This window comes from Mobula hypostoma, chromosome 4, assembly GCF_963921235.1.
Source record: "Mobula hypostoma chromosome 4, sMobHyp1.1, whole genome shotgun sequence".
Taxonomy (NCBI): domain Eukaryota; kingdom Metazoa; phylum Chordata; class Chondrichthyes; order Myliobatiformes; family Myliobatidae; genus Mobula; species Mobula hypostoma.
In genome coordinates, this window is record NC_086100.1 from 15,166,017 (window position 1) to 15,189,328 (window position 23,312).

At 44.3% G+C, this 23,312-nt stretch overlaps 1 protein-coding gene across 11 annotated transcripts in view; it reads right to left on the reverse strand.

Annotated features, from left to right (window-relative positions):
• The window catches only part of mbnl1 (muscleblind-like splicing regulator 1), a 331,477-nt gene that overhangs the window by 202,930 nt on the left and 105,235 nt on the right, over window positions 1–23,312 (reverse strand). For 2 of the 11 annotated variants that reach the window (XM_063045323.1, XM_063045321.1), the window contains exon 2: window positions 9,413–9,519. The exons of the other annotated variants lie outside the window; for them this stretch is intronic. The gene's annotated coding sequence lies outside the window, so the exon portion shown is untranslated. The remainder of the gene's footprint in view (window positions 1–9,412; window positions 9,520–23,312) is intronic. 11 annotated transcript variants of the gene reach the window in all.

Consider the following 23,312-nt stretch of genomic DNA (forward strand, 5'->3'; position numbering starts at 1 on the left):
AACTTCTCTTAAACATTGAAATCAAACTGGCATGCACCATTTGCACTGGCAGCTCATTCCACACTCCCATGAACCTCCGAGTGAAGATGTTTCCTCTCATGTTCCTCTTAAACTTTTCCACCTTTCACCCTTAACCCATGACCTCTAGTTCTAGTCCCACCCAACCTGAGTGGAAAAAGCCTATCTATACCCCTCATAATTTTGTACACCTCCATCAAATCTCCTCTCAATCTTCTAAGTTTCAAGCAATAAAGTCCCTGTGTAATTTTGGGGTGGAACGGTAGCCTGGCGGTTCGCGTATTGCTATTACAGTGCCAGTGGCCTGGGGACCTGGGTTCAATTCCAGATGCTGTCATTTGAACATTTTCCCCATGACTGCATGGGTTTCCTCCCACGTTCCAAAGCCATACGGGCTAGCAGGTTCAATGGTCACACGAGTGTAAATGTGTGGCTTGGTCCATTGGGCTGGAAAAGCCTATAACGGTGCTGGGGCTCTAGATAAATAAAGTCAAACTGAACCCAACCATTTGTGAGTTTTTGGTCAGCTTTGAACACCGAAGAATTCGGAACAATACAGCAGAGGGACAGGCCCATGATGCCTGTGCCCATCGGAATGCCAAATGAAACCAATCTATTCTGCCTGCAAATGATTTATATCCCTCCACTCCTCTGCATGTTCATGTGTCTGTCCAAAAGCCTCCTCTTTCCACTGCTGTCATAAGGAAGGAGGTTCAGGAGTCTTAGGAGTCACCACCACCAGGTTCAGAAACAGTTATTACCCCTGAACCATCAGGCTCTTGAACCAACTTTACTTGCCCCATCATTGAAATGTTCCCACAACTTATGGATTCACTTTCAAGGACTCTTCATCTCATATTCTTGATATTTATTGCTTATTTTGTATTATTATTATTATTACTATTTCCTGTATTTTCCTCTTGTATTTTCACAGTTTATTGTTTTTGCACAATGGTTGTTGGTGTGGTGCGGTCTTTTATTGATTCTAGTGATTAAATTTATTGAACAGATATTTGCTTTAATGATGTGTACAGGTGTACCTAATTAAGTGGCCACTAAGTGTACCTAGCTGTTTCATAAATGTAATTTTGTCATTTATCTGACAATTGATATTCATTGTGTTCTAAGACTAATGACTCCAGGCTCACCAACGTACTTGACTTTAATTGCCTTCAGAGATCAGTGACGATTGGGAATGAGCATAAATGTCGGTGATGCAATAGAACTAACTGAAAAAAATTTAAAATCTTCAGTGCTCTCATCCAGGAGCCTAAAGGCTCACACTTAATGTTTTAGGAACAGCTTCATCCCTTCTGCCGTTAAATTGCTCAGTGCTCCAGGAACCCATGAACACAACCTAATTATTCTTCTTTGGCACTACACTATTTTATGTTATAACTTATTGTTGTTTTTCTGCCTTGCAAAACAACGATCGCCATCACGTACACTCAGTGGCCACTTTATTAGGTACACCTGTCATTACTGCAAATATCTAAACAGCCAATCATGTGGTAACATGCAGACATGGTCAAGAGGTTCAAGTGTTGTTCAGACCAAAAATCAGAATGGTGAAGAAATGTGATTTAAGTGACTTTGACTGTCGAATGATTGTTGGTGCCAGAACACATGGTTTGAGAATTTCAGAACCTTTTGATCTGGTATTCCCACACACAGCAGTCTGTAGAGTTTACAGAGAATGCTGCAAAAATCAAAAAAAAAAATTAATTCAGTGTGTGGCAGTTCTGTGGGTGAAAATACCTTGATGATGAGAAAGGTCAGAAAAGAATGGCCAGACCGGTTCAAGCTGACAGGAAGGAGACAGTAACACACACAAAATGCTGGAGAAACTCAGCAAGCCAGGCAGCATCTACGGAAAAGAGTACAGTCAACATTTTGGGCCAAAACACTTCGGCGGGACTGGAGAGAAAAGCTGAGGAGTAGATTTAAAAGGTTGGGGGGTGGAGAGAGAACCACCAGGTGATAGGTGAAACCTGGAGGGGGAGGGATGAAGTAAAGAGCTGGGAAGTTGATTGGTAAGATGAGGTGAGTGAGGGAAAAGAGGATGGGAAATGGAGAAGGATGGGGGGGGGGTGGTTGGGGGACATTACCAGAAGTTTGAGAAATCGAAGTTCATGTCATCAGGTTGGAGGCTACCCAAACGGAATATAAGATGTTGTTCCTCCAACCTAACTGTGGCCTCATCACAACAGTGGAGGAAGCCATGGCTGGACATATTGGAATGGGAATGGGAAGTGGAATTAAAATGGGTGGCCACTGGGAGATCCCGCTTGTTCTGGTGGATGGAGCGTAGACACTCGGTGAAGCCATCTCCCAATCTACGTCAGGTTTCACTGATGTACAGGAGGCTACAGTGGGAGCACCGAACACAGTAAATGACTGCAACATATTCACGGGTGAAGTGTCGCCTCACCTGGGAGGACAGTTTAGGACCCTAGGTGGTAGCGAGGGAGGAGGTGTAGGGGCAGGTGTAGCACATGCTCCACCTTATTCCAAAGGTGCTACCTGGCCTCCTGAGTTCCACCAGCATTTTGTGTGCGTGGCCCGAATTTCCAGCATCTGCAGATTTCCTCTTGTTTGTCACTCAAATAAATACACGTCACAACAGTGATGTCCAGAAGAGCACCTCTGAAAGCACAACATGTCAAACCTCGAAATGAATGGTCTACAGCAGCAGAAGACCATGAACATACAGGGTTAGGGTTACTGGAGGAACCTAATAAAATGGCCACCACGTGTAGGTCAGTGATAATAAAGTCGATCCTGATTCAATCATATGTCTTGTGTTTGACTGGCTATCTCCCATCAGTACTATAATGACAGGGGAAGAAATCCACACTGCAGACAGCAGAATAGAGAAAGGGAACATCAGGATCCGACAGACTGTGATGGAAGTGAATCAGGGAACTGAGAACCACCAGCGATTCAGAATAACTGAAGATGCAAAGTGGTGTTGCAAGGAAAGAGAAGCTGTAACTATCCCATTAGCCATCCTCAACCACCCAATGTAATGACAGACATGATAGATTTGTTTTTCCTGTGTCATTAACTTGGTCATTGAGAACAAAGTGTCAGAGGCTCCGAGATAAAGTGGCTTTTGAGAATGAAAGCAATTCATGTTTTGTTTTGTGATATTGCTGCAGGTTTGATAAAACCTTAATTATTGACTGTTCCACCCATTTAAGTAATGCCTTGACGCACTGAATCAATGCAACTGTCACAGTCTGTACCTTTAGTTCAAAGTGGAAGGCCACTGCTGATGGTTTTATCGAAAGGACCAACGCAAACTAGCCTTCAAGCCACAATTATTGATGCAATGGGCAAGAACATCAAGGGTGTCCTGTATGGCTGCATCATTGCATGGTACGGAAGCTGCAAGGCATCAGACCGCGAGACTCAATTGAGGATGGTTTAAACCATCGCGAGGATCACCGGGATCTCCCTCCCTTTATTTGTGACATTTATCGGGAACGTTGCAGGTGAAGGGTTCAAAATATTGATGAGCATCCCTACCACCCATTCCATAATATCTTCATCCCACTACCATCGTGGAGGAGGTAGAGAAGAATCAGGATGAGGATTGCCAAACTGGGTAACAGCTTCGTCCCTCAGGCTGTGAAACTAATGATTATCCTACTGCCATCACTGAGGGCTCATCACAAGGACAGCGTGCCGTGTACTGTATGCTCCACTGTTTACTATTTACTGTTTAGCTGTGCTGTGCACTACATGCATTTTGAGGTATACTTTGTTAACTTATTTATGGTAATATTTTGTTTTGTGTGTGGGCACGTGGCCCAGTGGTTAAGGCATTGGACTAGCAACCTGAAGGTCGTGAGCTCAAGCCCCAGCCGAGGCAACGTGTTGTGTCCTTGAGCAAGGCACTTAATCACACATTGCTCTGCGACGACACCGGTGCCAAGCTGTATGGGTCCTAATGCCCTTCCCTTGGACAACATTGGTGTCGTGGAGAGGGGAGACTTGCAGCATGGGCAACTGCTGGTCTTCCATACAACCTTGCCCAGGCCTGCGCCCTGGAGAGTGAAGACTTTCCAGGCGCAGATCCATGGTCTCGCAAGTCTAACAGATGCCTTTATTATTATTATTTTATTTTGTTTTATATGCTATGTGTGATATAAGTTTTGTGGGTGCACCATGGTGTGGAGGAACATTGTTTCATATATTTGTATATGCCTACAGTCAGATAGCAATAAATCTGAACTTGATCTTGAACTTGAAATTTAACTACCATCACCAAATACATGGTGAAGCTGGGATTCGTCCCTAAGTGGAAGGGGCAATTTTGGGGAGGTTTACCAGAGCTTTTTAAAGAGATTATCTTTATTTGTCACATGAACATTGAAACATCGAAATATATAGTGAAATGTGTCACTTGCATCACATTAAATCAGCGATGATCTTGCTGTGAGCAACCCACAAGCCTTGCCACACTTCCGGCACGAACACAGCATGCCACAAGTCACCAACCCTAACCCATACATCATTTGGAATGTGGGAGAAAGCCAGATCACCTGGAGGAAACCCATGTGGTCAAACTCCTTACAGAGAGGGCGGAAATCACTCCCTGATCATTGGCACCGTAAGGCGTTGCACTCACCGAGTCATGAGGAGATGAGGAGAAGCAGCCGTGAAGAGCGGCTTTATTGAGCATGTTTGCCCATCCGCCACAAAAGGCAGAATCTTCTGGTGGCCACCCATTTCACTCTAACTTCCCATTCCCACTCTCACATGCCTGATGATGGTCTCCTCTGCTGCCACAATGACACCAGTCTCAGGTTGGAGCAGGCTGCAACACCTCATATTCCATCTGGGCAGCCTCCAACCTGAGGGCATGAACATTGATTTCTCCAACTTCTAGTGTCCTCTGCCCTGCCCCTTTTCTCCCCACCCTTCCCTCATTTTCCATTCCCCATTCTGGTTACCCACTCACACCTTTCCTTCTCCTCTTCTGCCCTCATGACCAGCTCATCACCTCCCTCTGGTGCTCCTCCTCCATTTCTTTCTTTCATGGCCCACTCTCCTTTTATATCAGATTCCTCTTTTTCAGCCCATTACCCCTTCCACCTATCACAATCCAGCTTCTTACTTCATCTCTCCTCCCCCACCCACCCTTGTTTCATGTGGCTTCTGCCAGTTTGTACTCCTACCTCATCTTCTTATTCTGGCTTTTGACCCATTCTTTTCCAGTCCTGAGGAACAGACTGGATCAGGAAGAGCAACTGCTTATTTCTCTCCATCGGTGCTACCTAACCTGCTGAGTTCTTCCAGCATTTTGTGATTTTGTGTGTGTGTGTGTGTGTGTGCTGGAGGAACTCAGGCCGCTTTACGGAACGGGATAAACTGTCGGTGTTCTGAGCCTAGACACTTCATCAGAACTGCAAAATGTAACACTTGCGATGTTGCAATAGGGAATGGCCTTTGGAAAATGAAGATACAAAAGAAATGTTTGGATGGAAATTGGTTGGATGTTTCAATGCCAGGTGGCAGGGAGAGAGCAGAGGAATGGGATTATGTAAGCACGTCTACCAAAAATCCCAGTCTGGCACTATGGGCCTTATCCAGGCTTGATGAATCTGCAATTCCCCGAATCAATGCTGCACTGTGTGTTCCGGAGTTCACTGCAGAGCCTGAGTTTCAGGATGAGAGGGAGTTGAGGGCAGGAATAAAGTCACTGCTTCAAAGTTTCCTGGAGTGCTGGTTATTTCAGTTTCATGGCCAATTAACTCACGGCCAATGAGTTTAAAGAGACAGCAGAGCAGACTCAATGGGCTGAGAGACCTAATTCTGCTTCTGTCTCTTCTGGTGTTTTAGATTGTGGGAGAGACGGGGCACCAGTGAGTTTGAAGGGAGTATGGGAAAGAGGGTCCCTCTGAATTTAAAGAAGTGTGGAAGAGGCAGGGCTCCAGTAAGTTTAAAGGGAGCGTGGGAGAATGAGGGCCCCAGTGAGTTTAAAGAGAGTATGGGACAGATGGGCCCCTGGTTAGTTTAAAAGGAGCATGGGAAAGACAGGGCCCCAGTGAGTTTGATGGAAGTGTGGGAAGGACAGGGCTCTGGTTAGTTCTAAGGGAGTGTGGGGCAGGCAGGGCCCCGATGAGTTTAAAGGGGGCATGGAATAGACAGGTCCCCCATGAGTCCTGATGAAGGGTCTAGGTCCAAAGTGCCGACTGCTTATTCCCCACCATAGATGCTGCCTGACTTGCTGAGTTCCTCAGGCTTTTGTGTGTGTTGCTCGAGATTTCCAGCATCTGCAGAATCTCTTGTGTTTAAAATACAGTTTTATCTTTTACTATCTGCACTCCTCAGCAGTGAGCAAATACAGTTGTGACGTGAATGTGCCCGCTGGCAACATTTTCCAGACTTAATCTCAGGGCTAAGTGATGGAAATTCCACTACAAAATGTCACTTTGTCAGAAACCTCACTGTTGCTGTCTTGGTGCCAGATCTGTTGAAAAACTCCATATTATCTCCGCTGTACGATCAGCAGTTCTGTGCCCTTCAGGCAAGCTTAATGCCTTCAAGAGCGTCCCAAATTTTCAGCAGTGAAAACAGTGGATCTCTGGGATTTCTTGGCTGGGTCTCCCGCACTCGCTAAGTAATTTTGCTTTTGTCATGAGAGGTTACAGAATCTGAATCCCAATCAGGTTGAGCATTAAGGGCCCATGTTGGGAAATTTGTTGTTTTGCGACAGCCAGTGCATTGCAATACAAAATAAAAACAATAAGAAATATATTTATAAATTAAATTTAATAAGAGCAAGAAATGAAAAATAAGTGAGCTGGCTCACTATCTACGGCTTTACTGTCTATTTAGAAACCGAATGGGCAGAAGGGAAGGAGCTGCTCCCAAAATGCCAGGTGTGTGTCTCATCCCGATGGGAACAATGAGAAGAGGGCAGGTCCTGGGTGATGGGGGTCATCATTGATGGATGCCACCCTCCAGAAGATGTCCCCAGTGGCGGGAAGTCCAGCACCCATGCTGGCGTTGGCTGAGACCGCAATGGTGGGTGAAGGGGCAGGAGGTCAGATTTTAAACCTCCTGAAGGATGCCAAGTTGCCACAGATTGACCATTCATGCAATAGCATCATTCCGTCCCACGGACAGCAACGCCACTTCAGACATGACGGCTCAGTATGGCAACAGCTCGTCCCAAGACCACAAGAAGCTGCAGAGAGTTGTGGACGCAGCTCAGTACATCTCAGAAACCAGCCTCCCCTCCATGAATCTGCCTAACGTCTCGCTGCCTTGGTCAATCAAACAACATAACCAAAGCCCCCTCCAACCTGGAACACTCACTCTTCTGCCCTCCCATCAGGCAGAAGATACAAAATTTAAAAGCCAGGCTGAAAAACATCTCTATCCACCTGTTCTAAGACTATTCTGTCCCTTAGCACAATATGATGGACTTTTGATCTTACATGCTACCTTGTGCCTACCTACACTGCACTTTAGACCATAGGACTATAAGAAATAGGAGGAGAAATAGGAAATTCAGCCCATTGAGTCTGCTCCATCATTCTATCGTGGCTGATTTATTAACCCTCTCAACCCCATTCTCCTGCGTTCTTCCCATAACTTTTGACACCCTAGCTATTCAACTTGCATTTAAAAAAAATATACAGTGAAATACGTAGCTTACGTTAATGACCAGCACAGTCCAAGGATGCACTGGGGCAGCCTGCAGGTGTCGCCATGATCCCTCCACCAACATTGCGTGCCCATAACTCACTAACCCTAAGCTGTAGATCTATGGACTGTGGGAGGAAACCAGAACATCCAGAGGAAACCCATGCGGTCATGGGGAGAACGTACAAGCTCCTTAACCATGGCGGTGGGAATTGAAGCCTAATCAAAGGTGACCTAAGAACAACTTCTAATGCCGAGAGTGGTGCGTATATAGAATGAGCTGCCAGAGGAAGTGGTTGGGGCAGATACTGTATGAAAAAGTATTATAAGGCACTTAGCTAGGTAATGGTATTAGTTTGTCGTTGCCACATGCACCGAGATACAGTGAAAAGCCTGTCTTGTGTGCTATTCATACACAGTGCATTGAGGTAGAATGAGGTAAAACAATAACAATACAGAATAAAGCGGTCACAGCTACCAAAAGAGTGCAGTGCAGGTAAGCGATAAAAAGCAAGATCACAAAGAGGTAGATTGTGAGCCCAAGAGTCCATTTTATCGTACAAGAGGTCCATTCCAGAGTCTGATAATGAGCCTGGTGGTATATGCTTTCAGCCTTTTTTCTCTTCTCTCTGATGGGAGAGGAGAGGAGTAAGAATGTTCAGGACAGCTGGGGTCTTTGATTACGCTGGCTGCTTTACTGAGACAGTGACAAGTATATAGAGATATAGATAGAGAGGCACAGTCCATGGTTTAGAGCAGGGTTTCCCAACCTTTTTTATGCCATGGACCCCTACCATTAACTGAAGGGTCCGTGGACCCCAGATTGGGAACTCCTGGTTTAAAGAGATAAGGGACCAGCTTGGACGGGCACCTTGGTTAGTACGGACCAGATGGGCTGAAGGGCTTGTTTCCAAGCACTGTGACTCTGTAGTTTTGCTGTCTGCCAGTCCGAACACTCAAGGGCCTGTGCTAATTAAATGAGAAAGGTACATGAAAGCCTCTTGTTTCAAGCTCAAGGCACTGCAATTATCTGATGCAGCAAATCAGTCCAAAGAGAGAGGACCAATAAAGTACAAAGTTTGGCTTTATCTGCCACAGAAAACCTAAAATTGAAACAAGGCCTCAAGGTATGACTATTCTGAGATCAGAAAGTGTTTTTTCTTTGAATGTTGAATAAATTAGTGAGGCAAAGCCATGGAAATGCACTGGCTGACAGTAAATAAAATCTGCTGTGTGAATACTGCTCCAGACAGCATTTGTCAGCTGCTTTGAAGGGCAGACTGGCCTTGTGTGATAACGTGAAGGAAAAGTCAATAATCAATATTGATCTCTCACTCACACATATTCCTATCGTTGGAGTGCAGTGAGCTATCTTCAGCTGTGAGCCATCGAAGGTCAATGCACTTCTAGTGCATCATGGTGGTTAAACTAATACTCTAAATGTAGTTACTCTAAATGGTCACTTATGGGTTAACCCCTGCTTGCGTCCACGGAACAGGATAAGTATGAAGGTGCGCTTTATTTGTCACATGTACATCGAAAGATAGATGAAATATGGCGTTTGCGTCAACGGCCAATACTGTTCGAGGATGGTACAGGAAACAGCCTGCAAGTGTTGCTATGCCATTCGTAGCATATTGATAACTCACTAACCCTAACCCTAATGAGGGAGGAATGTAGGGTGCCCGGATGAAACGCACATGGTCATGAGGAGAATTTACAAACTCCTTACAGGTAGCAGCGAGGGTTGAACCCCAGTTGGCGATCGATCGCTGGTGCTGTAAATTGATGCGCCAACTGCTAGGCTTCCATGGTCCACTTCCATAGAAATCTGTGATTCTGTGAATTAGATTCAGTGAAATGGGACTTAGACACAGACACAGGATGCTAGAAATCCAGTTTAACACATACAAAATGCTCGAGCATTTAGCAAGTTAGGAGGCATCCGTGGCTTGGGGGGTGGGGGGGGGGGTGGGAATTACCAGTCAACATTTTGAGCCGAGACCCTTTATCAGGACTGGAAAATTAGAGAAAAAAAACAGAATAAGAAGTAAGGGGAGGGGAAGGAGTACAAGCTGGCAGGTGATAGGTGAAGCCAGATGAGGAGGAAGCTCGGAGAATGGAGAAGCTGGGAGGTGATAGGTGGAAAAGGTTGAAGAAGAACTCTGACAGGAAAGGAAAGTGGACCGTGGGAGAAAGGGAAGGGAGAGGGGCTTCAGAGGGAGGTGATGGACAGGTGAATGGAAGAGAATGAGTAAGAGAGGTGCCAGAACGGGGAAGTGCCCTCATCGTGGCAGTAGAGGAGGCCATGGACCTATGTGTTGGATAGCCACATGGACGTGTCTATTTATGAGCATCAGCCTCAGGGACAGAAGGTCACAGGTTGAAGTGAAAATAGATTCATGCTTCATCACTGCAACGTCAGCACAGCCTTCTTGTGGACGAATCATTACTCCATGAAAGTTTTCAGTCCAATTTGCAGGAGGTAATGATGCTATTCAGAAAAAAATATTCTAGAATTCTGAAAGGGTGGTTCAGTGGCACGGCAGGTAAGTGCTGATGCCACCCAGCTCTTGGGAATTGGGTTCAGCCCTGACCAGTTGGTGTGGAGTCTGCACGTCCTCCTTGAGTCTGAACACTTTCCCCAGCTGGAATACTTTCTCAAAAACACGTGGCTTGGTAAATTACCCCAAGAGCAGGTGGAAGGTAGGAGAATTGGTGAGGGTGGTAATTAATGGGACCTGAGTGAGTATGAGTTACTGGGAAGTGAGTGAGGGAACGGGACTGATAAGAGCCATTCTGGCTTCTGACCCTTCCTGTTCAGTCCTGATGAAGGATCCCGGCCCAAAACATCGACTGTTTATTCTCCTCCACTAATACTGCCTGGCCTGCTGAGTTCCTCCAGTTCAAGCCTGCCAACATCTGCAGATTATTCTGTCTATGCAGCTGTCTGATAACGTACACAGTGCTGGAGGAAATCAGCAGGTCAGGCAGCATCTGCGGAGGCAAAGGAAAGTCAACACTTTGCATTGCATCGACGAAGATGAATAGAGAGTTTCGGGCTGGGACCCTTCTTCAAGACTGGAAAGGAAAGGAGAAGACACCAGAATAAAATATGGGGGGACGGGAAGAAGGATAGCTAGAAGGTGAAAAGTGAAGCCAGGTGGGTGGGAAAAATGAAGGGGTGAGAAGAAGGCATCTGATAGGAGAGAAGAGTGGATCATAGGAGAAAGGGAAGGAGGAGGGGATCCGGGAAAGGTGATAGACAGGTGAGAAGAGGTAAGGGGCCAGAGTGGGGAACAGAAAAAGAAGGGAGGGGGATATTTTACTGGAAGGGGAAACTGATATTCATGCCCTCAGGTTGGAGGCTACCCAATGTTGCTCCTTCACCCTGAGGGTGGCCTCACTGAAGTACAAGAGGAGGCCATGGACTGACTGACGGAGTGGGAATGTGAATCGGAATTAGACTGTTTGGCCACCAGCAATTTACATTTCGAACTATCACTGCACTGTAGTGAAATGTGACAAGATAGCAGACCACCATTGATTTTAGGATGAAGATGACTAAACAGTCCATTGTAATGATGTTAGTTGAGGGTTAAGTGTTGGAGTAGTCGTTATTAGTATTACATAACTGCTTTAGGAGCAGGCTGGAATAGGGCCAGTGTGGAATAGTTCAAAGCAGTAACCATAAACATCATTTCTGGTTATTCTTTTTTTTAATTGCTATTTTGTGTGATTTTGTTCAGGATGAACTGGTTGTGCAGCCTGCAGTCATCGAAAGACACAGTACTAAGTTGAACTAAACTGAACAAGTTACTGATGCTTTCCTGTCAGCTTAAACCAGTCTGGTGCATGGATAAAATTGACATGAGGATCTTTAAAAATAGAATCTTTTCCATTATTCAGAGAACAGCCTGTATCAGTAGCAAGAAATCTTTAAAAGAAGGATGGAAAGTGAGAGAGAACTAACCAATAATGAACATAAGTGCCAAGTATTTAATATCTCAATCATGCTCGATAGGGCAGATAGGAAGGTAATTGCTAAAATGGTTGAGATCAGTACTGGAAGTCAGCAATATCATAAGGGCATGGAAAAAGAAGCATTCACATCCTGGAGTCTGCTCCAACATATACGTTTGTAATAAGATCATAACTGGTGATTCTTAAAACCCCAAAGGATGGGAGTTTATGATGGATGACAGGAACATTGTCAATCAATGAGTTAACTCAAAGGGATTTACTAGAAGATGAAAGAGTCTTAGATCTCGCATGTTCAAGCACTGATGGGCCCATTTGTAATCACTTGGCAGCAACTCAATGCATGAAAGCATGCAGACATGCTCACGAGGTTCAGTTGTTGTTCAAAACAAACATCAGGATAGGCAAGAAATGTTACCTAAGTGAGTTAGGCCATGAACGATTATTGGTGCCAGCCATGATGAAGGGTCTTGGCCCAAAGCGGCAACTGTTTATTCCTTTCTGTGGGTCCTGCCTGGCTTGCTGAGTTGCTCCAACAATTGGAGTGCATTATTGTGGATTTTCAGCATCCACAGAATCTCTTTTAATTATGCAATCTCCCTTGGGATACTAATATTTGATTTGGGTCACCTCTATGAAACCTTGAAGGAATTCAACAAGTCAAGCTGCATCTACAGAGGGAAATGGAGAGTCAGTCATCCACTTCCCTCCTAGACACTGCTTGTTCTGCAGAGTTCCTCCAGTGTTTTGTGTTGTTCTAGCTTCTTGTATCTCTCTTGTCTGTGACATCTTCCCTTAACCATCTCTGTTCTAAACCCAGGCTCTCTGAACTCCCTACACAACTGAGTTGTCTCCTCATAACCCTTTGCAAATCGCCTTTGTACCCTTTGCGTGTCACTCTTCCCTACACTTTGGGCACTGTGACTCTGAGCAGTTCTACCAGAACTGCAGGAAGACTCAGCATGTTTCTCACCTATATATCTTATGCCAACAAGAATTCCCTTACCACTTACAAAGGGTGGTATCAACTTATCCTCACAGAATGTTGGAAAAACCCAATGGGTCAGGTACCACCTTGGAGGGAAATGAACAGATTTCATTTTGGGCAATGAACCTTCATCAGGAAAGGGGCAGAACCCAGATTAGAAGGGTAAGAGGAGGGGGACGAGCATATGCTGGCAGTCACTTAATCCTGGAACATCTGGGCAGCAGAGATGCGTACATCAGGATGTTCTTCATTGCCTACAGCCCAGCAGTCAATAGCATCATTCCCTTGAAACTAACCAATAGGGTTCAAGGCCTAGGCCTCAATACCTTCTTGCTCAACTGGATTCTTGATTTCCTCACTTGCAGACCCCAGTCAGTTTGGATTGATAGCAACAGCTCCCCCACAATCTCCATCAGCACATGTACACCATAAGGTTGAGTGCTTAGCCCCTGCTCTACTCGCTTGGTACTTATGTCTATGAGGATAAATACGGTCCCAATGCCAATACTGATGAAACCACAGTCATAGGCTGAATCAAAGGCGGTGACGAATCAGCATATGGGAGAGAGACTGAAATTCTGTCTGACTGGTGCCACAACAACAACCTCACACTTAATGTCAGCAAGACCAAGGAGCTGATTATTAACCTCAAGTGGAGAAAACCAGAGGTCCATGCACCAGTCCTCGTTGGGGATCAGTGGTGGAGAGGCTCAGCAACTTTAAATTCTTCGGTGTTATCATTTCAGAGGGTCTGTCCTGGGCCCAGTGTCATGATAAAGAAAGCACGGCAGTGCCTCTACTTTCTCAGGAGTTTGAGAAGATTCAGCCTGTCATCTAAAACTTTAACAAACTTTTACGGATATGTGGCAGAGAGTATTGACTGTTTGCATCGTGGCCTGGTTTGGAAACACAATGCCCTTCAACAGAAAATCCACAACAAAAAGTAGTGGACATGGCCCATTCCCTTCTGGGCAAAACCATCCCCACCGTTAAGCACATCTACATGGAGCATGATCACAGGAAAGCAGTATCCGTTATCAAGGATCCCACCATCCAGGCCATGTTCTCTTCTGCTATCAGGTACAGAATCCTCAGGACCCACACCACCATGCTCAGAACAGTTATTACCCCTCAACCATCAGGCTCTTGAACAGGTGAGGATAACTTCATTCACCCCATCACTGAACTGTTCCTATACTCTGTGCAATCTCTTTCAAGGGCTTTTCGTGTTCTCAATATTTATTGTTTATTTATTTATTATTATTATTTCTCCTTTGTATTTGCACAGTTTCTTGTATTTCACACATTGGTTGTCTGTCTGTCCTTTTGGGTGAGGTCTTTCATTGATTCTTTTGTACTTCTTGTATTTACTGGATTGCCCCAAGAAAATGTATCTCAGGGTTGGACCTGGTGATATATATATGCAGGTACTTTGATAGTAACTTTACTCTGAACTTTGAAAGGTGAGAGGGGGATAGTAGGTTAGTGGGGGAGAGGAGAGAAAGAAATGTTGTAAGAAACTGCGAGGTGAGAGTTGTGAGAGGCAAAGGTTGAAGTAGAGAGGAGAGTAGATCATGGAATAAAGAGGAGGAGATGGGAAACCAAAATGAGGAACCTGAAGGTGGTAAGTCAGTCATGAGGCTGAGGGAGGAGACAAAGAAGGAATAACAGGGCCACAGGGATAAGAGAAACCCGGAGGAGGGTGGTTGCCAGATGTCAGAAAAATCAGGAAGACAAATGTAACCTGAGCATTCATTTGGAGAGGACTAGAATATAAAAGCAACGATGTAATGCTGAGACTTTATAAGGCATTGGTCAGACTGCACTTGGAATATTGTGAGCAGTTTCAGGCCTTTTATCTAAGAAGGGATGTGTTAGCATTTGAATGTGTCCAGAGGAGGTTTATGAAAGTAATCCCAGGAACGAAAGGGTTAATGTATGAGGAACATCGTTCTGACCCTGGACTCACTGGAGTCTAGAGGAATGAGGAGAAATCTCATTGAAATGTATTGAATGTTGAAATACCCAGAGAGACTGGACATGGAAAGGATGTTTCCCATAGTGGGTGGGTCTAGGACCAGAGGCCCAGCCTCAGAATGGAACAACATCCTTTTACAACAGAGATGAGGAGGAATTCCTTTGGCCAGAGGACAGAGGATGGTGAATATGTGGAATTCTCAGGCTTTGGAGGCAAAGTCATTGGCAGAGATTAATAGGTTTTTGATTAGTCAGGGTGTCAAAGGTTATGGGGAGAGGACAGGAGAATGGGGTTGAGGGGATAATAAATCAGCCACGATGGAATGACAGAGCAGATTCAGTAGGATGAATGGCCGAATTCTGCCCCTGTGTCTTATGATCTTATGATCTAAATCGATGTTCATCCTGTCACATTCGATGTCTCAGTCTGAAACATCGACCATTCGTTTCCCTCCACAGATACTAGCACACCCGCGTCATTTTCTGTGTGTGTTGCTTCAGATTTAGAGTACCTGTATTCTTTCTTATGTTAACTTATCCTGCTACATTTTGAATATTACTCCCAGCTTGTCTTTTGTGTGGTTTAGCTTACACTGATAACTCTGTTAGCTTCAGGTTCTCCCCAACTCTTTCTTCAAGCTTGTCAATTAGCACTGGCTGGAAGCAGTTATGTGTTGTACACCAAACCTGAATTGATTTTCCTTTAACGCTGGCAAGTGGAGCTGAACCATGGACTGGGTCTGAGCCTGTGCCAAGAAGTGAAAGGAAAGCGTCCTTCTAGTGACCTCACCTATTCGCTAACATCCTCTGAGATTGAGAACTGAAAAGAAAGCAGTACCATTTAATGTATTTCCCACTACTGCTATCCTGAGGGAAATTTCTAGTTACAATAGAAAAGATCAAGGAAAAGATTTACTCATGATTTTTAATGGTTTTTCAAGGGACGCTTGAGGCCTGAAGAATTGTTGCCAAAGGATTGTCACTTTCCAGCCTCTGAGTTTGAACTTCATTCCCTTTTCTCACCTTTCTCCATCTGCCATTTATTTTCATCATCTGTTTACATCTCTTACCCACTATCCTCTGCCTCAAAACTCTGCCACCTTGCACCAACCTGATTCCACGTGTCCATCAATCCACCTCACCTGGTTCCACCTATCATTTATCACCCTCTGTCTCAAAGCCCCGCCCCTCACCATGTGTCCATCAGCCTGAACTCACTTGGCTCCACCTATCATTATTCACCCTCTGTCTCAAAGCCCCACCCCTCTCCATGTATCCATCAGCCCCACTTTACCTGGTTCCTCCTATCACCTACCAGTATCTGTCTCACCATTCCCTCTCACTTTTATATAGTGGCCACCTATCCTCGACACTGTCAGTCCTGATGCAGGATCTTGACCCATAACATCAACGGTCACTTTGCTTCCACAGACGCTGACTGACTCCCTTGAGTTTCTCCGGCAGTTTGATTCACTTAGAGGGTTTTTCCCACTCTGTTCTACACTTCTAGAAACATTGTTATTCTTATAGAATGAAATCATAGATTTGATATGTTGAAGAACACTTTGAAAACAACTCCTAAATCTGGAGGAAAGTTCTGGGGGGATGTCAGGGGTAGTTTTTCTTTTACACAGAGAGTGGTAAAGTGGGTCAGCATGGTGGCCTAGCAGGCAGTACAATGTTTTAGAATGCCAGCGGCCAGGGTTCAATTCCTGCCACTGTCTGTCAGGAGTTTATACATTCTTCCCATGGGTTTCCTCTGTGTGCTCTGGTTTCCTCCCACATTCCAAAGAAGTATGGGTCAGGAAGTTGTGGGCGTACCACATTATCCTCAGACTGTGATGCAAAATGACACATTTCACTCAATGTTTCAACGTACATGTGACAAATTAAGATAACCTAAAGCTCTAATCTTTACAGTGCCAGGAATGCCCTGCCAAGGGTGGTGGTAGATGCAGGTACACCAGAGACATTTAAGAGATGCTTAAATAGGCACATGCACAGAAGGAGAATGGAGGGTTATGAACTGCGCAGAAGGGGTTAGATTGATCTTGGAATAGGCTGAAATGTCATCACCACACTGTGGGCCGAAGGACCTGTACTGTGCTGTACTGATCTATGTTCTGATCCAACAAGAAGTCCAAGTGCATGGGAACACAGTACAACCCCAGTTCACCAACACTGTGATCACTTTGCTGCTTTCTAATTCAGTTCGTTCTTGTAAAAGTTATGCTTATGATTTTCTCGTGAATGCTGCTAATCTGAACCTATGAGGCTGTGATGCTGCTGAAAGTAAGTTTTATTCCACCTGAGCATTCATACTGACATAGGAGCAGAATTAGGCTATTCAACCCATTAAGTCTGCTCTGTTTCTGAAATTCTGCTACGTTTGACTTTATCTTCTCCCTCTCAAACTACATATGGCAATAAACTTGACTTGACTCGAACATACAATCTTTGGCCACTTTATTAGGTATGTCTGTACCCCTGCTCATTCATGCAAATACCTAATCAGTCAATCTTGTGGCAACAACTCAATGCGTAAAAACATGCAGGCATGGTCAAAAGGTTTAATTGTTGTTCAGACCAAACTTCAAAATGGGAAAGATATGGGATTTTGACTGTGGAATGATTATTGGTGCCTGATGGGATCGTTTGTGTATCTCAGAAACTGCTGATCTCCTGGGATTTTCACACACAACAGTCTCTAGTGGATATGGCTCAGTCCATCACAGTTAAAGCTCTCCCCTCCACTGATAACATCTACATGGAGAGCTGTCACAGGAAAGCAGCATCCATGTATAGGACACCACAACCTAGATCATGTTCTCTTCCTACTGCTGCCGTCAGGAAGAAGGTACAGGAGCCTCATGGCCCACGTCATCGGGTGCAGGAAGTTATTACCCCTGAAGTGGGGATATTTTCACGCGCCATGTCACTGAACCTACCGACTCTTTCAAAGACTCATCTCTTTTTCCTCAGTACTTATTGTTTATTGAATTATTATTTTTCCCTTTTGGATTTACACAATTTGTTGTCTTTTGTACATGGGTTGTTTGTCCACTCTGTCTGGTCTTTCATTGAATCTATTGTGCTTCTTGGATTTACTGTATATGCCCACAAGAAAAATGAAACTCAGGATTTTAAATGGTGACATATGAACTTTGATAATAAATTTACTTTGAACTTTGCACCCCAGCGATTTTTTTTTTGCACTGGTTTAACATGACTTCCCAGCTTTTGTATTGGATTCCCGTATTTACCCAGTACCAAGGTTCCTATCGGCTCCCTTCCACTATAACCTGGGCAGCTCGCAAACAGAATGTTATTTGTGTAAGCAGGTCTCCAATAATCTCCAATATTCACAATAAATTTCCCACACCTGTTGGGTCCTCTCTGACCCTGCGTGTGCAAGAGTGCGTGTGTGAAAGAGAAAGAGAAATGTAGTGATATGGAAAAAAAATAACGTGAGAAATAATAAGCGAGAGAAAACAAGAACAGGAAAGAAAGTAAGAGAGAGGGAGAAATAGAGAAAGCACAAGAGATAAAGGAAGAAAATATAGGGAATAGGCAAAAGGAATAAAGGATAGAAAAGCAAGATTGCTATAGAAAAATAAAATGACGCAAAGGTAAATGAGGGAAAGCAAGAATGGGGGCGAGAAAGCGAGTGTGAGAGATAGAGAAAGCAAAGAGATTGAGAGAAAAATAGTGGGAAAAGACAAACGGAGAGAAAGAGACACAGAGAGAAATGAATGTTCAAGCAAACAAGCAAGAGAAGAAATTTGCCTTTGATACTTTAATACAAAACAAATACTCATTACCCTTAAATTGAAGCCAGACGTGATATTAGTAAGAAATAATAGCCGGTCCTCATGCGGCTAGTTCAAATGAAATAACTACCTTGCCATGAACCCTCATCAGGACATATCTTGTTTCTCATTTCATGACCCATTCTGCCAAGAATCCTGACAATTGGTTCAGAAGTTTATCCGAGGCATATTTAAAATACACTCAATTTAATTGCTTTTCTTCCCTGCCCATCCCTTTCTCCCCTCCCCCAGCCACCGGCAGCAGAGATAAGTCGCAGAATGTTCCACAAATACTGCGTTGCAAACAGATCTGTGGTTAACGGCCTGTTGCTTATTTTTAAACTATCAGGAGCACATTTGTTGTGCTTCTGGCTGGCTGTCAGGTCACTGTGGACAAAAAAGAAATGCTGATTACGAACCATGAGGTAAACCTCGTCAGCCCAGCCAAGGCACTGTCCCTGGAGCATGGAGTCAGGAGCAGGACTCCCAGCCCCTCAAGTATGGTGCTCCATTCCATGTAATCCAGGCCTGGATTTACTGATTTATTCAGGTGATGGGTACAAGCGGTTGCAGTGCCAAAATTTACCAATTCTTAATTAGAACATAGAATAGTTCAGCCGACGGTGTTGCGTTGAATTAGTAAGCAAATTACTCCTACCTTCTGCCTGCGCTTGGCTCTCAGCCATGCATTCTCTGCATATCTATGCATAAGAGATTCTGCAGATGCTGGAAACCCAAAGCATCACACACAAAATGCTAGAGGGACTCAGCAGGTTAGACAGCATCTAGAAAGTGGAATAAAGTGTCCTGATGAAGGGTCTCAGCCCTGAAATGTCGTCTCTTTATTCCTTTCCATAGACACTGCCTACTCCACTGAGCTCCTCCAACATTTTGAATGTGATGTCCATACGCATGTGGCTATTTAAGGGCTTCTTAAATGCCTCTTTCAAAGTTCAAAATAAATTTATTTTCAAACTATGTATGTCACCATATACTATCTTGAGGTTCATTTTATTGTAGCTATTAACAGAAAAAGAGAAATATAATAGAATTTATGAGAAACTATAAATAGGCAACCAATATGCAAAGGAAGATAAATTGTGCAAATAATTTATTTTTAAAAACGCTTCAATTTCCCATTCTTTTGCCAAAGGGTGGTGAATCTGTGGAATGGCTGTGGAGGACAAGTCATTGGCTACATTTAAGGCAGAGGTTGATAGGTTCTTGATTAGTAAGGGGGTCAAAGGTTACAGGGAGAAGGCAGGAGAATGGCGTTAAGAGGGAAAATAAAGGAGCCAAGACAGAATGGCAGAATAGACTCGATGGGCCAAATGGCCAAATTCTGCTCCTATGTTTTATGGTCTTTATGATGGGTGCTATTTTCTTGTGGCAGCTCTCCTTGTGAATGCACTCAATGCTGGGGAGGACTTGCCTCTGTCAGATTTGCCTCCATCACTACCCTTGCAGGCACATTCCATGCACCTACCACTCTCTGAGGAAAAAAAATCTTGCCCTGCTCATCTTTAATTACATGCTACCAGTGTACAACAATTCAACTATGGGAAAAAGGTACAGGCTGTCTGTGTATGCTTCTCATAATCGTACAAACAATCGTACAGATCTCCCTTCAGCCTCTGCTGTCCCAGTGAAAACAACCCAGATTGTCCAACCTCTCCTTATAGCACCTGCACCCTAGGGGCAGCATTCTGGTAAACTCTTGCTACACATTCTCCAAAGCCTCAGCACTGGATGCCATGGTGGCCTAGTTGTGACAATATGGCCTGATTGTGACAAAAATAAACCAATTTCAATTCCAAACTCTCTGAGGGAAGTCACTGAGAACATTTCGGACTGGGGTTGACAGATTACATACAAACATCCATACAAATTCAAACATGAGGAGTGGCTCCACAAGCCTGTTCAATCAGAACCCGGTTGCTCTGGTAACAAGACCAACACTACACTCCTGGTATTCCTGGTACCTAATAAAGTGGCTACTGAGTATATATCCATGGTCTTCTGTTTCTGGAGCCCACCAGCTTCAAGGTTCGATGTGTTGTGCATTCAGAGATGCTCTTCTGCACACCACTGTTGTAACATGTGGTTATTTGAGTTACTGTCGCCTTCCTGTCAGCTTGAACCAGTCTGGCCATTCTCCTATGACCTCTCTCATTAACAAGGTTTTTGTTTTTTTGCACCTTTCTCTGTAAACTCTAGAGACTGTTGTGTGTTAAAATCCCAGGAGATCAGTTGTCTCTAAGATACTCAAACCACCCCATCTGGCACCAATAATCATTCCATGGTCAAGGTCACTTAAATCAGATTTCTTCCCCATTTGGGTTGAACAATAACTGAACCTCTTGACCATGTCTACATGCTTTTATGCATTGAGTTGTTGCTGTGTGGTTGATTAATTAGATATTTGCATTAATGAGCAGGTGTACCTAATAAAGTGGCCACTGAGTGTATATTCCCTATACCTGTAACTCTTCACTTTAGTTCTGATGAAGGGTTTTCAACCTGTTTCTCTTCCGACAGATGCCATCTGACTTGCTGAGTATTTAAAGGTAAGGAGTCACAGAGTAAAATGTCATAGTGCCCACCAAGTGAGTCCCCTGTGTTTGGTTCATACCCTTCTAAACCAACGATTGCTAACCTTGGGTCCACAGCCTCCTTAGTTAATGGTACGGGTCCATGTAATAAAAAAGGTTGGGAACCCCTACTAAATCTTTCCAATCCATGTATTTTCCCAAATATCTTTCAAATGTTGTTATAGTACCTGCCTTCAACCACTTCCACTGGCATTTTGTTCCCTTGTCACACCATCCTCTGTGTGAAGAACTTCTCCAGCATTTCTGTTTATTTAACTCTTGACTGACAGCTTCTGTGGTTTTCCATTTGATTTTCAGTGCTTGCTATTCAAAAATCATCTTTTGCCTGCCTAAAAATATGCAAAAGCACTTAGGAAGTGCAAACTAAAGACTGATAACTCACCAGGTCATAGAATTTGCCTCATCTTTGACTTAAATAGCAGTTTTAATACGTGAGTGCTCTGGGCCTGTACCTGCAGGAGTTTAAAAGAATGAAGGGGATCTCATTGAACCCTATCGAATATCGAAAGGTCTAGATAGAGTGGATGTGTAGAGGATGTTTCCTATAGTGGGGAGCCTAGGTCAAGGGGGCACAGCTCCAGAATAAAAGGCTGTCCCTTTAGAGCAGAGATGAGGAGGATTTTTTTCAGCTAGAGGGTTGTGAATCTGTGGAATTCATTGCCATAAAAGGATGTGAAGGCCAAGTCACTGGGTATGTTTAAAGCCGAGGTTCTTGATTAGTAAGGGCATCAAAGGTTATGGGAGAAAGCAGGAGAATGGGGTTGAGAAGGATAATAAATCAGCTATGATGGAATGACAGAGCAGATTCAACGGGCTGAATGGCCTAATTCTGCTCCTGTATCTTAAGGTCTTGTGACCTTAAGCAGATGGCTTCTTTTTTTTTAAACAATGAGCTCAAGGCTTTGTTTGTCTCTATATATTTACAAGAGGAAGTGGATATTGGGCAAGGAAGCAGAGTTGAGACAGAGGTCCAACCAGGGCCATACTGGACAGTGGAGATAACCCAAGGAGTTACCAGCTTTCCCCTCTGTATTCTCCATGATGTAGGGATTGCAGAGCAGGAGGGTTTACAGAAAGCTCGAACCTAGGCCAAGGCTGATTTATTATCCCCGTCAACCCCCATTCTCCTGCCTTCTCCCCATAATCGTTGACACCCTTGCTAATTCAGAACCTATCAAACTCCACTTTAAATATACCCAAAGGCTTGGCCTCCACAGCCATCTGTGGTAATCTCCAGAGATTCACCATCGTCTGGATAAAGAAACTCCTTCTCCTGTCCGTTCTTTGTATTTTGAGGCTGTGCCCCTGGCCCTGGAGTCTTCCACAATAGGAAGTATCCTTTCCGCATTCACTCAATCTAGGCCTCACAATATTCAATAAATTTCAATGAGATCTCCCCTCATTCTTCTAAACTCCAGCAAGTACATGCCCAGAGCCATCAAATACTCCTCATACATTAACCCTGTCATTCTCGGGATCATTCTCATGAACATCCTCTGGATTCTCTTCAATGCCAGTACATTCTTTTTTAGATACGGGGCCCAAAACGGCTGTCAGTACACCTAATGCAGTCCAACCAATGCCTTATGAAGTCACAGTCCCGAGCCTGACCCAGTTCCAAATGTAAGCAGCCAGTGCAATGTTTAGGGTGTGGGAGAAACTTGGAGCGAAGCTGAATACTGATGTAAGCCCTCCAGTGTGTGCGTGTTTTTTGCTGCTTTTGGCCAGTCTTATAATTGAGCAAATGAAAATAGCCTGTCTGTGACATAAAGCCCCTCAGCTGAGAGAAACAAAAAGGCACGTTGATTCGCTGTTGGTCCTGCCTTGTAATTAGCTTGGGCACCAGCACAGAGAGAGGGAGAAGTCTGCCACAAACTTAAGGCAATCACTCGCCGACCCTGCTTTAGAAGCATTTGTCAAAACCCCACACTCACCGTACTAACAGTCTGGACTGTCTCTGCGTTTAGACCATAGAAGAGTACAACAGAGGAAAAGTCCATTCAGCCTATAGTAGCACACACAAAATGCTAGGGGAACTCAACAGGTCAGGCAGCATCTCTGGAGAGAAAAAAAACTGTTGATGTTTTGGTGTGAGACCCTTCGTCAGGACAGCACACATTCAGCCTGCAGTGTAATGCCAAACTAATTAAGCTACTCCCTTCTCAAAGACAAAGTCAACTCCATCACGGGTACAACGCTCCCCACAATTAACAGCATCTTCAGGAGGCAGTGTCTGAAGAAGATGGCATCCATTATTAAGGACCC